General features: G+C 49.3%; 1 pseudogene; it reads left to right on the forward strand.

Moving 5' to 3' along the window:
* The first annotated feature begins 204 nt into the window (after positions 1 to 204).
* Positions 205 to 2,659, forward strand: LOC144116368 (uncharacterized; annotated as a pseudogene).
* Positions 2,660 to 15,514: the final 12,855 nt, after the last annotated feature.

The following is a 15,514-nucleotide window of genomic DNA, read 5'->3' on the forward strand; positions in this document are numbered from 1 at the left end:
CACGTCACAAAGGGGACTACGCGACAGATCCTGGTGCCTTTCCAGAGCGGGATAGTTAAATTACTTTGCTTTTTAACTTCATCGTCACAAAGGGGACTACGCGACAGTTACGGAGAAGTTTGCGTGACTATGTCCCCACCACACTTCAAAAGCTCATCCGGACTAAAACTTTTTCGCCCACCGCCTTAGGCCCGTTTCACATACATGCGACTGGATCGAAAATATTGGGTGAGTCGGTGTAGCCGCAGTGCGATTTTCGGTCACTGCTTTCACATGCAACACCGACACACCGAATTCGGTTGGAGCGACACACAGGGTTGCTTGATGCATGCATAGGCAACCGTTGGTCAATTGCAATAATAACACAGCAGGGTGTGTGTCGACGTTGTAATTTTTATGCGTGTTTTTAGTTATGACAAAACCTTTCACATGTTTTCAATGGAATAAATGATTTTGTATTAATCAACAATTACGTTGTTGCGCTGCTTGAAACTGCCGGGACGTGAAAATAGCGCCAGCCAACAGAGCGTCTGCTCGCTCTTTGTCTTTCCACTGGCGGAGCTTGGAGTGTGCACTCGCGCGATAACTCAGCTCCGTAAGTTCCTCAACCCCTGCGATGGCATCAACGCTCTGTCCCGATAGCGTTCGGCATCTACTTCTCCATCATTACTTGTAGAAGAAGCTGCTTCTTCAGGAAGACAGCGACGACGACGTCGACACTCCAGCGGTCGCGTCTCCGCTCGACTCCCGCCATCGGCGGCTGATGCTACTGGAGGAGTACTTCCTGCTGGAGAAAGAAAAAACTTCTGGAGAGCCTGCGGAGCCCGAAGCGTTGGTGGGTTCGACCTATCTGGGAAAACCGAAAGTCGGAGTCAGAGTTCTATACTGCCGTGAGTTGAAATATATATTTGGCAGAGCGTATATACTTTGCACAGCGTGCTTTCAACGTATGTGCTTCTACGCGCACGCTGCTCTCTGCAGATGCCACTTCTGATGTCCGGAGACCGGGATTATTTCCGGAAGTACTACAAAATGACTCCGGAACGGTTTGAGGAGCTACATGCGCTTCTTGAGGAAGCGCTTACGAAGGAGCACTGCGTTCGTGAGCCGCTCCCTTCTCGGATGAGGCTGGCCATCACTTTGAGGTCAGTAGGTTGGTTGCAGGATTTTTGTGCGCCTGCTTCTCAGTAATTTTTTTTTCTCCGGGGAAACTGCTGTCAGGATGTATTAGGTAATCGCTTACGCGACAATCACGTGAATAGGCCACAATTATTTTAATGGGAGGTACTCAAGTTTTCTTGTTTTGCGCACAGCCACAAATGTTACATTTGCACTGACAGTCTGTTCCATTTCTGTTTTCAGATACTTGTCACCTGGCATGCAAATGCAAGATGTCGCCCTCTGTTTTAGGGTGGGAATTTCAACCGTAGCAGGGATCGTCCACTTTACGTGCAGACTGCTATGGAAGGTGCTGCAGCCTGTCTGCTTAAAGGTATGAGGCATTGCAGTTCCATTTAAAGGTCGTGCTTACTTTCTTAGTCATACATGTATCTTAGCTATTTGTCTACCTATATCTGCTATGCTTAGCTGCCTCATTTAATACTGAAAATGGCGTGCACTTCACTATGGCCCGTATAACTGCGCGCCTTATGTCATGGCCAATTTCTGTTTCAGATGCCAACCACCGAAAAGTGGCTAGAGGTGGCGGCAGGTTTCCCTCACAAGTGGAATTTTCCTCACTGCGTGGGTGCAGTTGATGGGAAGCATGTGCAAATCCAGGCCCCATCACGCTCTGGGAGCCTGTACTACAACTATATGGTACTAATTGTTATTTGTCAATTTTAACAGCAATTCTTATGGTGCAGGTTACTTGCAGGGCACGTACTCCATCGTTCTGATCGCTGTCGCCGACAGCAACCTGAGATTTGTTACGATTGACGTCGGCGGCTATGGCCGGCAGAGCGATGGAGGGACCTTGAGTGCCTCAAGGTTTGGCAGCTGCCTCGAAAGAGGAGTTCTAGGTCTGCCATCCCCCAGGCAGCTCCCAGGTTCCGGGACAATTGCACCCCACGTTTTTTCGGGGGACGAAGCCTTCCAGCTTCGGCCCGACTTCCTGCGGCCGTACTCTGGAAGATGTCAGGCCGATGAGAAAAGGATCTTCAATTACCGCCTAAGCCGAGCTAGGTAATCTAACCAAAAAGTGCTTCCCTGAGAACATGTATTACTCATTGCTATTTATTTGCAGGAGGTGCGTGGAAAGTGCCTTTGGTGTAATGGCCTCAAGGTTTGGGATTTTCCGGCGTGTCATTAATTTAAAGCCGGAAAATGTCGACTACGTCATCCTTGCCACGTGTGTGCTTCACAAGTTTTTGATGAGGGACAGTTTTTGCGGATCCACTGTACAGCGATCATGAAGATAGCTTCGGAAATGTCGCGAAGGGCCAGTGGCGCACCAACCTTGAAGCCGACGGGGGCTCTGCAATGATTGAACTGCAACCTCCTGCGGGCCACAACTTCTCGAGAGCTGCGGCGGAAGCAAGAGACATTTTTTGCGAATATTTTTCAAGCCATCAAGGTGCTGTGCCATGGCAACGAGCCAGTGCTGGGCTGCGGCCGTAAGGATTAACAGGGTAAAGTTTTAGGCCAGTTGGTGCGACATTATGACTAAAAAAGTCAGATGTTGGCGGCACTGTTGGGTTTCAGAATTCCTATGGCGTATCTCCTGATTCTTTTCTTGAGATGCTTAGTTTTTATCTAGGTTACACTATTGTTTCCTTGGACGATGACTTGTATGCCCAAAAGAAAGGAATATTTTATTGGTTCCAGTGTGGCGCCTGTTTGCCCATTTGGACTGCGTATGCTCAAGCTTAAGCTCTGTTCTCTTCATTGTAAATGTCTTTAGATATGATGACGATTTTTTAATTATTGTAAAGCTTTCACCTAATGACGTGCTATCTAAAGTAGCTCACGAGGTTTTAGTTTGTTTTTCCAGTTGCTCTAGCACTCTTAAATTTACCCGCGAGCAACCCCAGGATCAGTCAATCCAGTTTTTAGACTTGAAGTTGTTTTTTAGTCACTCTGAATACGTCCTGGGCCTTCCAACCCAGGTCTAAAAAAGCCTTGTTGCCCTTTGATTCTTCCCACTCTAAGGCGATAAAAAGGGGTATAGCCTCTTCATGTCTGCGATTAGCGCTTTTAAAGTCATGTGTACATAAACTGCACTCTAGTTTTGCCTGCCAGGTGGAGCGGATAGAAAATGCAGGCTTTCCGAACCCACTGTTACGAACAGTTGCTGATTCCCTTGTCAATAAGCTGCAGAACTACCTACATGCATAAGATTTCACTCCACATTAAGAAAATTTCAGGCACATATGGGACTGACAGTTTTTTCAGTGCCATGTAAACTTTCGAAACTGTGTGCAATGGTGGGGGAGGGGAACTTGAAACTAGGCAAGAGTGCAAAGAAGCTCTTAGAAAAGAATAAGAGTGTAGAATGCACAACAGGCGTTAGTTTAAGAGAGCATGCGTGTTCCTTAGAGGAGGCTGGCGGATCAAATCTGCCAGTTCACTGTCGCAGTTGTGAAGGTTGTTACCCTTATTTGAGCCGCACACAGATGATAAGAAGGAGGAAGGGTCAACTTGAAAGAGATTTGAGAGGGAGTGGCCATTTTACGTTCACAACCTGACAAATATGTTAGTTCTCCTTCGCTAGCTGTCTCGCAAAAAGAACTGCGTTTTCTTGCAGTCCGAGTTTTGTTGCACACTGGTATATCTATGTTCATTCTGTGGCATCACTTCCACGAGCGTTTGTTTTCTGTGTTTCTGAACCTGGATTGTTATCATTATCAGGAGCGTTCCATTTTAGTTTTGGTGTCATTATGCTGTTTTCCAATAAAATTTCAGTTGTAAGTAACACCCTGTGTTGTCTTCTCCCTCTGTCCTGCGTCTGTTGCGGTTTTTTAGTCATAAGGCCGTAAGGCACGGTTTCAATAAAACTTAACACTATGACGAAAAAGATGAAACAACGAAGCTGGCAGTGGCACGGACGGAGCGCTTGCGCTAGGCCAGCTCTCATTAAACCATCTCATTGCCATCGCTCATCTCGCCTCATTCTTCAGCTGGTCTCCACGTAACAATATGTGGTCCCATAAACGGTCCACTTGTGGTGTCTTCACGTTCTTTGGCATTTAATGTTTTTTATTGATGTATTGTGATTCACAGGTGAAGCAAAAAGCATAGCACACTGCATTTATTTGCATGACTGGATTCTTACTTTTATTTACATATACTGTATTTATAGGTTCAGCCCTGAAAGTAATGAGACAAGTCGCAGCTTGCGCATGCGCTGGATTGGGAAACCGGTTTTGGGGGAAGGAGGGGAACCTTCGGCTTCACAATGCAACGGCTCAGTTGGCTTCGATCAGGCAAAGCGACTGGAGATGTTTCAGCGTGCACCCGTTTCGTCACTGCGCCGCGGAAACCACGGAGCGAACTCTGGAACAGCGAAACGCTCTGAAGGTTTGCATTAAATTGAGAAAGTCGCCTACCGAGACATTCGACATGATCAAGACAGCATGTGGGAATGATACAATTTCCAGATCGTGAGTGTTACAATGGCACAAAGCATTTGCAAGCGGCCGTGAAGACCACGACGAGCAAGGGTCCGGGCGCCCGTCAACGACGGTTACGGTTGGTAATGTTGATTGTGTCGTCCTGAACGTTTTCACGGCCGCTTGCAAATGCTTTGTGCCGTTGGAACACTCACGATCTGGACATTGTATCATTACCACATGCTGTCTTAATCATGTCGAATGTCTCGGTAGGTGACTTTCTCAGTTTAATGCAAAGCTTCAGAGCATTTCGCTGTTCCACAGTTCGCTCCATGGTTTCTATGATGCAGTGATGAAACAGGGGCACACGCTAAAAAATCTCCAGTCGCTTTGCTTACTCGAAGCCAACTGAGCCCGTTGCATTGTGAAGCTGAAGGTTCCCCCTCCTTCCTTCAAAACCAGTTTCCCAATCTAGTGCACGCGCGCCAAGCTGCGGCTTGTTTCATTACTTTCAGGACAGACCTTGTATTTACATTACTGTGGAGAGACAATCAAATGGGGTGGATAGTGCCCCTGGCTATAGGTATGGCTTTAATGACAGCAAAAAATATTCATCGCTGCCTGCTGCCGTATGGGCACTTAAGGCGTTCCTTACAACATCAAGCCGGGCATTTACTGCATCCAGCTCGTTTCTACGCTTCTTAGGCCTCTGAGGCATATTTGCCTCTGAGGACGTTGAGGCACAAGTCCTATTCTGTTCATGTGAAGCAGTGGGTTGCGGATGGCCGGTGGACTCTTGGTCGGTGGATACGTGGTCAGGGCCCACAAAAATTTCCTCAAAGGACGGTGCTGGTGAATGTGGCCGCGGGCTTGCCTCTTCCTCTTCAAGGACAACCTCAGGCTCTATACTTCTGTGTCCTCTGCAGGAAACGCCATACATAAACAGTGTTTACATAGTGAACATAGCAATTCGCTTATTGAGTTTGGCGGCAGCACTGTGAAAACCACGGCTTGCCGAGAGCATGCGAATTACACCCGCCTGTCTACAAACTTGCCATTCATGTATCTGAATTAAATCAAATAACCAGTAAAACAACGCACACATTTATATTAGATGAAGAATGCACCAAGCAAAAATGTTTGCAAAACATCAATTTCTCATTGTTGTATATTTCAAGGTAAACACAAGCAAGTAAAATCTAATCTGTGCAAAATGTGTGGTTGTAGATATTGCAGTGCTACTTACTGCCGCATATCCATTTGGTCTTTGAGGAAACGCATTCTTTCTAGGTATATCCAGGCCTTGCTCTTGGGCACGGCCCCTGCTCAGCTTCTTGTGCAGTTCAGGATATCTCTGAGTTTTCTGCGGTACATGTCTTTTAGGTTTCTCCACCGGCCTTGCACAACGTCCACAGTTACTGAAAAAAAATGTTTAAATTAGTTAAGGAAAACAATTAACAAAAAAACTTAAATGAATTCCAGCGTGTGCCACAAAGCGTATAGCATGTTCCCAGAGTTAGCTCTGAGGAACAAAGCATGGACCGGACTGCACGCTCCAGTAACAGTGAACATGCACTAAGCAGTTCGAGAATGGAATCAGTGACGAGTTTCTCGATGTTTGACACCAGGGAAATATCAGCACCTCAAAACGACCCAGAATAATTGTGATAATTAAATTATTTTAGTGCGCATTGACATTTTAAAGCACGCGGATATTTTTCCACTTCACCAACATTGGAATTTGTGGCAGAGACTGGAGCATTAATCTTGCAGTCACCGGTGAAATAAGTCATGATTGTGCCGTACCGAAACGGGTACTGGCATGGCCCCCCGCCGTGAACAAAGAAAGTGCAGATTTAGGCAAAAAAATTAATAAGAAAAAACAAGCCTCTTCCGCACGTGAACAAAGGCCCTCAGATTTTTGTTTTCCCTTCACGATAGTTTAAATTTACTTTTGTTCCCCCCGGAATGCAAGTGCAAAGCCCACATGGGTGCGCAGAGGGTAAACAAAGGAGGAGAAAAAGTTTGCATGACTCGAACCGGGCACAGTATTTAGAGAGCACGTGCTGCTGAGCGAGTCGGTCGCACATTCAAAAGGAATTGTTTTGCCTATACGCGCTTTCTCTCTTAATAACGAGTGCAGTGTATTGTGCTTTAGTGATGTGTTTATTTCCTCGCAAAACGGAACGATGCAGAACGTGCGGCTGAAAAACGCCGAGAATCCACGTGTGCAGCTATTCACATGCGCCTGCCGTATACTGTCATATAAGGGAAATCACAATCGCTCGCGGTTAGAGCTTCGGCACTGCAATCCACACCCGTTTGCAAAAACAGAAACAGTAGACAAAAAAAATTGGTACGTACCTGTGGGGTCGATCTGTCGAAGGGCATCGGGAATCTCCTCCCGTATACCGGTCTGGTCGGAATTTTTCATGTATTCGTTAGAACACACATTCCATAAAATCGGTCGCTTGGCAACTTCGTCGATAAGCAGTTCATTTGACGCAGCGCGGAATGCCATATCGACTAGTAGCCCCTGCCTGCGCTCGAAAAACCACAACACCGACTGTGCGGCCACGTGCGTACAGCGCTCCAAAACACCGTTTGCATTTGGCGCTTCGCCGCTTCCGGTACTGAACTTCCGGCGGCGGTGGCACGGGACCACAAGTTAAGATGCTCCCCTTTGGTCAGTCGCAGAGCGAACAAACCAACGCGGCGCTGAATTCCAACCGGGTGGAACTCGATCGCAAGCCGTCTGCGAATAGACCGACGGCCCTCCCCAGTCGCAGACCGACGGAATTCGCAGTGTCGCATGCGAAAATCGCATGCATGTGAAACGGGCCTTACACGATTTCATATGACTAATAAGCAGCATAACAGTAACTCTGGCAAGGCTCTTTGGCCTTTCTGTGTCATGCCACTATTCCTTTTGACGAAGCGTACCTTTTGGATGTGAACATAACCAATGACACGCGAGGTAGCAGCACGTATTTCAAGTGGAAAAAAGTACAGTCGCTCGAACGTACAAATTAACGTGGTGGTCACGCGGATTGCGTTCTTTGTATCCGAAGTTCGTAATAGGCGGACTTCCGCTATTGCAGCAAAAACACACAGACAGGAGTGGCCTTCATTTCATTAAAAAGTCAGTTGTTATTGTTTGAATTTCGTTTTCAACGATTAGTGCACACTGCTCAATCGGTCTACGCAATGGTGACGCAGCCTGTATGCTTCCTGCACGTGGCAGAATTGAAGACGGCGGCGAAGGCTACGTGACTGGATGACCGAGCAGGCATACCTTGTGACAGGTACTCTCATCTTTCATATTGCTGTCATTGGTTGATGATCGGGCGTGTGCAGAAGTTTCGCTTCCAACACTGCCCCTGCCACGCTATTACCTCACATTTTCTACTTTAAACGCTTCGCCCAACCGGCGCGCGTGCACACACACGCACGCACGCGCACACACGCGCACACGCACACCCACACGCACCAACTGACCTTTAGCCTGTATGGGAATGCTTAGTCGGCGTTAAACTTAAATTTAAGAGTCGCATCTTGATATTTTTTGGAGGTCGACATTTCTTTGGAGGAGATCACGGGTGCTATGAGACGCTGAGAAGGCCGTAAGAAGGTGCATACTCACAAGATGTGGTACCATCCTCCGAAGTTTCTCGACTAGCTCCGCGGCGGCGAGATGTCTTGGCTCCCTGGCGTTTCGTTCGCCGCGAGTTGCCTTGGTCTACACCAGGCACTGGTTCGATGGTGGCAGCTGGATGAGTCGAAGGCCCCATGCCGCCGAGTCCAGTCACAGCTGCCGACTCGTTTTCTTTGCTTCGCGCAAAGCTTGCGTGGATCCCCTTCTCAGAGTCCTGCATAAAAGCAGAAAGCACATTCTGAAGCTGGAGCAGGAGCTGTGACTACGCGAGTGCATGAAACGAAGGCATCTGAAAGCGTCTTGGTTTCAGACGTCGCACTTGTAACAGTGTGGTCTCACGGATAAAGAGCGCTCACCAGCTACGTCAACCGTGAGCCATCAATGTGGACGCACTAGCGCACAAGTTCAAGGAATGTTAACATTATTAGCGTATACGCAGATATCATGCTACTGTCAAAGGTACCGCTGGATAAAAGAAACATGGGAGAAATCAGCTGCCGTCTACTTTGATTTGTTCACATATTCATAAAAGGCACTGATGAGCTAATACACTAGAATTCGTCAAAATACGATTCGTTACTTTAAACCCTGTTTAGTAATGTGTCGTTCGACCGAGGCAGCCATTACGACGATGAAAAGCCAATCAATTCTTTATCACTAAATACTGATTTTTTAAAAGCATTCCAACCCGTCAATCCTATTATTCTTACAAAGTTACAGAACTACTGCGTCCGTGGAGCAGAGCTACTGGAATGATATCTAGCTCGGCCATAGAATACAGTACGTCGATATCGGTGGCGCTAGACCTCCTGGACAAGTCGTTGTCACCAATTTGCCGAAAATAAGCATTCTAGGCCCATTTTTATTCCCAGTCTATGTCACGGATAAAGTGTACTGCGTACAAGATGCGTAGTTTGTTCCATACGCTAATGGCAGGTACTTTTCTAATGAGAACGTGTAAACTGTAAATGTCCCGAAGCCACAAATGTGCTATTAGGGATGCCGTAGTGGGGAGCTCTGGATTATACTACCTGGGGTTGACATCGATCGCTTTGCACACTGATGTTTCTTCAATTTAGCCTCCATAAAAATGCGGCAGTGGTGGCCAGGATGGAACCTCCGAGCGACTTTAGGATAAGCAACCTAAACCGTTGAGCCACCTCTGTGGACCGAGAGAGGTTTTACAGGGTGCATCAAAAATTCTCAAGCAAAAGAGTCCACTTTCAAGCAGTATACCGTTGGGCTTAAGACAACTACTAAACACTCAAAGTTTTCAGAGAAGAATTAACCTGTGTCCTGGGAACTTCTGACGGGTGCTGTATATCCTTACACGACGGGCACGCTGCAGTAGTCTCCCTTATACTATGCAGAATTCGCTTTTTAAAAAAATTAGCGATCACTGCAGCTACCCGCATTGGAAGAATGCGAAAGCATTGCCTCCTCCTCGACACTGGTCGCCTATAAGATTTGGCGCCATGGTTGTTTTCTCGTTGACTTGATTGATTTGTTATCAATTAACTCTGATTACACCGTCATTTCATCCCGCCAAACATTTCGAGTTTTCAAATTTTCCGTCACGCTTCGTTCCCGCCCTATATACCCGTCCAGTCCATTTACAGGTCCATTACCTTTTGCTTCTAAATAATTACCTATATTACATATCGGCGGACGCCTGAATTTTAATCTACCTGCATGTCAGAACCTGTACGGGAAAAGGCTCTTAGAATTTAACGGCGCTCTTATTTGTGTGACATTCCGTGTGTGCTACGAGGATCCACGTTCGACGGCGCGGCGTAGACGGAGACCCGTGACAGCGGCATCATCAATTACCCAGCCATGCTCTTTGAGTGACGACCAGAACAACCGGACCCGCCGCCGCCCCGGGGAAACAGGCTTTATCCTCCCCAATTTCCGGGCACATTCCAGGACAAGGGAGCTGTCAGCGGGCCAGAGCGCGCCGTACCACAGCGGGAAGGCACCCACAGCTTCCCAGAAGGGCCGTGACGGACACCTGTCATGGCGGACAGGCAGTACTCGCCAAGAATGTGGAAAGACAGGCGCTAGTGAATTAGCTCCGAAGAGAGAGCCTGTGTATACTCTCACTTGAGAGAGAGTGGTGGCGTTTTTGTTGTTTATTTAGTTTGTATTGTTAACAGACTCTGGGTTCGAGGCTAAGCCCAACCCAAGGGGTGGTCCCCATCTCGCATGTTATTTTGGATTGGAGAATTGATGCTTTGGGCGGGCCACTGGAAATGACCGCCCTTAGTCCTTTGTTAATCAAGTGCTTAAAAGCACATGTAAACGGATGCAGTCCAGTCTGAGCTGGGGCTCCATGCTTAGCATGTAATGTGATGCTACTTAGGCACTAACCTGCCCGGTCGATGAGTAAAGTAGTGCAAAGTTTGTTCTTTTGTAAATTCAGTTCTGCTTTTTCCAGTTTAACTCTCTGTATATGTATGTTGTAAAATTATGCTCTGCTGTCATCATCTACAAGCTCGCCTCCTGTTCATCTTCCAAGCCGAACGACACTAGAGGAAGGGTTTGTGAACCATCCTCGAAGAAACGGACGACTACTGAAATTCTACTGCATACACGCTCAGGACGACATCGTTCGCCAAGAGGGCCTTCAGCGCCGAAGCCCGACGGCGTGCAGCTTCTGCCAGCAACCGCTCGAGCCCAACTCCGGAGCCACTCCATCGCCCCCATGGAGTCGTCGGCACGTAAGCTCGGACGCCCCAGCCTCTGATGTATAACCTTAATCATGTGTAATTATTGAATATACCTGTTTGTTTAAACTGAGCCATACGGTGTCTCTTTGCCTCTCCGTCCCGTGTGGACCTGCGCATTATGGGGGTCATCACACTGGTGTCAGAAGTGGGGTCTCAAAAGCAAAGGTCCTCTGAATGCTGTGACATTCATGACTTTAAAATTGTAATCAAAAGGGAATCACGGGACTGATTGTGGGACTTTTACCCCCATTTGAGAGGCTTGAGGCACTGGAGGGCTTGAAAAAAAAATGACTGTATCTGAGGGAGCTCCCACTCCACAGCCGTCGCTCGGAGCAAGCATGCTGGCATTAGGAAGCGTCATTCCGACGTTTACGGGAGATAAGACAGGGGTTCCAATCTGCGATTTCTTTTCCATGCTAGAAGAGATTGGGAAAATGGGGGGATGGTCCGATGCTCAAATGCTGGGAATGGCGAGGTGTAAGATGGCAGGAGCTGCTCATGATTTTGCCTGGCGAGACGAAAAAGTAAAATCCACAAAATCATTTGCGGAATTTAAGAAGCTCGCGTTTGAGCATTTCGACACTGAACCACGTCACGTGCGGGTACAGAGGTTTCGTGACGCCGGACAGATGGTAGGGGAGGACGTGCGAACATTTGCGTCGCGGCTTCAGCGCCTAGCACGCGATACGTTAAGCAGGGAGGAGGAAGGAGACCAGCTAAGGAAGAAATACGCGGAGGATATACTTAAAGAGGAAATGACCGCTTTGTTCGTGGCTGGTCTGCAAGACCCCGTGCGCCGGTTCGTGCTCTCGCGCAAGCCGAGCAATTTCGACCAAGCCGTGGAGGCCGCATTGGATGAGGAACGAAATGAGGCGTTAACGACAGCCGCAGCGAGAGTACGCGTCATAGAGAGAGCGGTGCTCAACCCTGAGGTTGCTCTCTTGACAGAGCGGTTAGATCGCTTGGAACAGCTGCTAACTCAGCAGGTAGAACGCCAGGTTGAAGCGCGCGCTCAACAGCGCCCATTCGCTGGAAACCGAAGACCGCCACAAAGCTACAGGCGCGGTATGCGAGATTTTGAAGAAATCGTATGCTTCGCTTGCCAGGGTCGCGGACACATCGCTAGGTTCTGCCAAAACGTGCGCCGTGGGGAGCCACAAAGAGAAGCAGGCGAGACACGCCCTAAGCAAGCCGACAGCGGGGCTCCAGATACCGAGTCAAAAAACTAGTTAGTCCTCCCCAGCCTGAGGAGCGTGGGGAGGGAGCAGTAGATGATGAGGTGGTGGTAGTTTGTGTGGCCGACGAGGCATGCCCTGTTGTGCGTTGCAAGTTAAATGGTTGTTGTATGGAATTGTTGATAGATACGGGGTCAAAGGTGACATTGCTTAAGGAGAGCAGTTTTAACACGCTTCGAAGGAAGGGGGACCGCGAGGTGTTGGAAGCGTCTGGTGGTATGGCAACCAAATTTGTAGGCATAACGGGGGATCCTCTTGGCATAAGTGGACTCTACCGGTTACACTTCTCTCTCGGCGGAATTGCATTGGAGCACCCCTGCTACGTATGCCCGGACACGGTGTCTCTGCCAAACGGAGTGTCAGGTATATTAGGGCAGAATTTTTTGAGAAAAGGGAAGGTAGTAGTCTCATTCTCTGAGGAAGAGGTTAATGCGGGCGGCTCAAAAGTTCCGTTTTTGAACAGGAGAGGGGCTGAGATTCGCATTACCGATATTGACACCCGTCAAACAGTGGGATCATTGGAGAAGGTATATTCGCGGGTTGCCGTCCGGCTGGTCGAGGAGGCGGTCGTCCTTCCTTGGTCGGAGCACATTTTGTACGCGTTTGTGCCTTCAGATGTAGAGAGCGGCGCCGTAGGAGTGCTTGAGCCGGTCGACTCTCTCAGCAATGGCCTGAAGGCAGCCGCGTGCCTCGTGACAGTTAATGACGCCCACAGAGTGCCCCTACGGGTGGTTAACTGTAGCCAGCAGCCACTGAGCCTTCCCAAGAACAAAACATTGGCTTTCTTCACCTCTGCAATAGAGCAACGTGAGCCCACCGATATGGTACTCGCAACTGTAGAGCATGCTAGTCCTTCGGCTGCTCCAAAGGTGTCGTTCGATCTTTCTCACGTAAAATCCAGGGAGAGGGAGGCTCTGGCTGGTTTGCTGAACGACTACTCGGAGGTATTCGCCGCGTCCAACCTGGATTTGGGCTGCTGTGGCGTTATAAAGCACAGGATAGAAACCGGCACATCATCGCCCGTTTACCAGCGTGCGTACAGGATTCCTTACTCCCAACGTGAGGAGATGGAGCGGCAGGTGCAGGACCTGATTGATCGCGGCATTGTCGAACACTCAAAGTCACCCTGGGGAGCACCAGCACTATTGGTGGAAAAGCCAGATGGCTCGTATCGATTGGTAGTGGACTACCGCAAACTAAATGCCGTAACTCGCATCGATCCATACCCCATCCCCAATATACAGGAAACGCTTTCTCAGCTGGGCTCTGCCAGGTACTTCACGGTAGTGGACATGGCGGCGGGATTCTGGCAGATAGCAATGGATCCGGCAGATGCCGAGAAAACGGCATTCAACACGCCCTCAGGGCACTATGAATGGAAAAGAATGCCGATGGGTCTGGCCAACAGCCCTGCTGTCTGGCAGAGAACCGCTGATGTTATCCTGGCAGGTCTTCTGGGGAGGCTGTGCTTCGTGTATATGGATGACATTATCATATACAGTGACAGTTTTGAGAACCATTTGCGCGATATTTAGCAGGTTTTGGTGCGACTAAGAGGAGCGGGTCTCAAGCTGAAGCCCTCTAAGTGCCAATTCCTCAAAAACGAGGTGAAATACCTCGGGCACGTTGTTTCAGCTGACGGCGTGCGACCGGACCCTGAGAAACTAAGGTGTGTCTCGGATTTTCCATCCCCGACTAGCGTCCGCCAGGTCCGGCAGTTTCTCGGCCTGATCGGTTACTACCGAAGGCACATAGAGGAGTTCGCCAAGCTCGCTAAGCCGCTCACCGCCTTAACAGCCAAAAATGTCGCCTTTCGCTGGGACGAAAACGCGGAGGATGCTTTTGGGGCCCTGAAAAGGAAGCTAATGAGTGCACCGCTGTTGCGCCACCCGGATTTTAATTTGCCCTTCGTTATGGCCACAGACGCGTCAAAGTTCGCAGTTGGTGCCGTGCTATCTCAGGTTATCGAGGGCAAAGAACATCCCGTTGCTTTTGCTAGCCGACAGCTGAGCCCCACAGAGCAAAAGTACGGAGCTACGGAAAGGGAGTGCCTCGCCGTTGTCTGGGCAGTAAAGCACTTCAGATGCTACCTTTACGGCCGCAAATTCAAGCTAGTCACAGACTGCCATCCTCTGAAATGGGTGATGAGTGTCAGGGACCCTAGCTCGCGACTCGCTAGATGGAATCTACACCTGCAGGAATACTGCTTTGAAGTTGAGCACAAGTCAGGAAAGACACATCTGAATGCTGATGCACTCAGCCGCACAGCTGCCGTGGCAGCTATAGATGAGTTTGTCCCCGTAGTCGACCCCGCCGAATTACGCACAGAGCAGTGCAAAGATCCTGACCTGAAGCGAATAATCGAAAGCCTAGAGGGCGCACCGTCTCACCCCGAACAGCTAGGTTATTTCATTGGCAAAGACGGCACCCTGTGTCGGCGCACGAGGCCAACCAGGAAAGGGAGACCAGAGAAAACCGCTTGGGAGAGAGTCGTCATACCTCGGTCGTGGACAGAAAGGGTTCTTCGCGCGTTTCACGATGCGCCATGCGCCGGTCATTTTGGCGTAGCGAAGACACGCAGGCGTGTGGAGCGTTTGTACTTTTGGAGTGGCATGCGACGGGATGTTAGAGACTACTGTGCGAAGTGTCATTCCTGTCTCGAAAGAAAAACACCCAAGGGACGAAGACCAGCTCCAATTCAGCCGTTCCCTGAGGTTTCGGCTCCCTTCGAGCGGACAGGTATGGACATAATGGGCCCATTGCCCACGACCACTTCCGGAAACAAGTACATTTTAGTATTTGTCGACCACCTTTCAAAATACGCGGAAGCGGTAGCACTCCCAGATCAGAAGGCAGACACGGTTGCAAGAGCATTTGTCGAACAGATCGTGCTCCGACATGGACCCCCGAGGCAACTCTTGACAGATCGGGGAACGAACTTCGTGTCGCAGCTAATGAGGAGAGTTTGCGAGCTGCTTAAGATCGCTAAGAAGCAGACAACACCGTACCATCCGGCTTGCAACGGCGCGGTGGAGCGACTGAACCAAACCGTGGCCGGGTTCCTGTCGCATTTTGTTTCGCGCGACCAGCGGGACTGGGACTTGTGGCTCCCGTATGCAATGTTTGCCTACAATTCCGCAGCACACGAGAGCACGGGCGAATCGCCATTCTTTCTTCTCTACGGCCGAGACCCGGACCAGCCTAGTGAAGTGCCAGAGGGCCCCCGTCGTGTCCCATACGCTTCACTGGACGACTATAAGGTTGAGCTAGAATCGCGCTTGCAAGTGGCGAGGGACATCGCAAAGGAGTCCTTAAAGAAAGCGGCGAAGCGCAGGAAGGAGGTGC

The sequence above is a fragment of the Amblyomma americanum genome, chromosome 1 (genome assembly GCF_052857255.1).
Source record: "Amblyomma americanum isolate KBUSLIRL-KWMA chromosome 1, ASM5285725v1, whole genome shotgun sequence".
Lineage (NCBI taxonomy): Eukaryota > Metazoa > Arthropoda > Arachnida > Ixodida > Ixodidae > Amblyomma > Amblyomma americanum.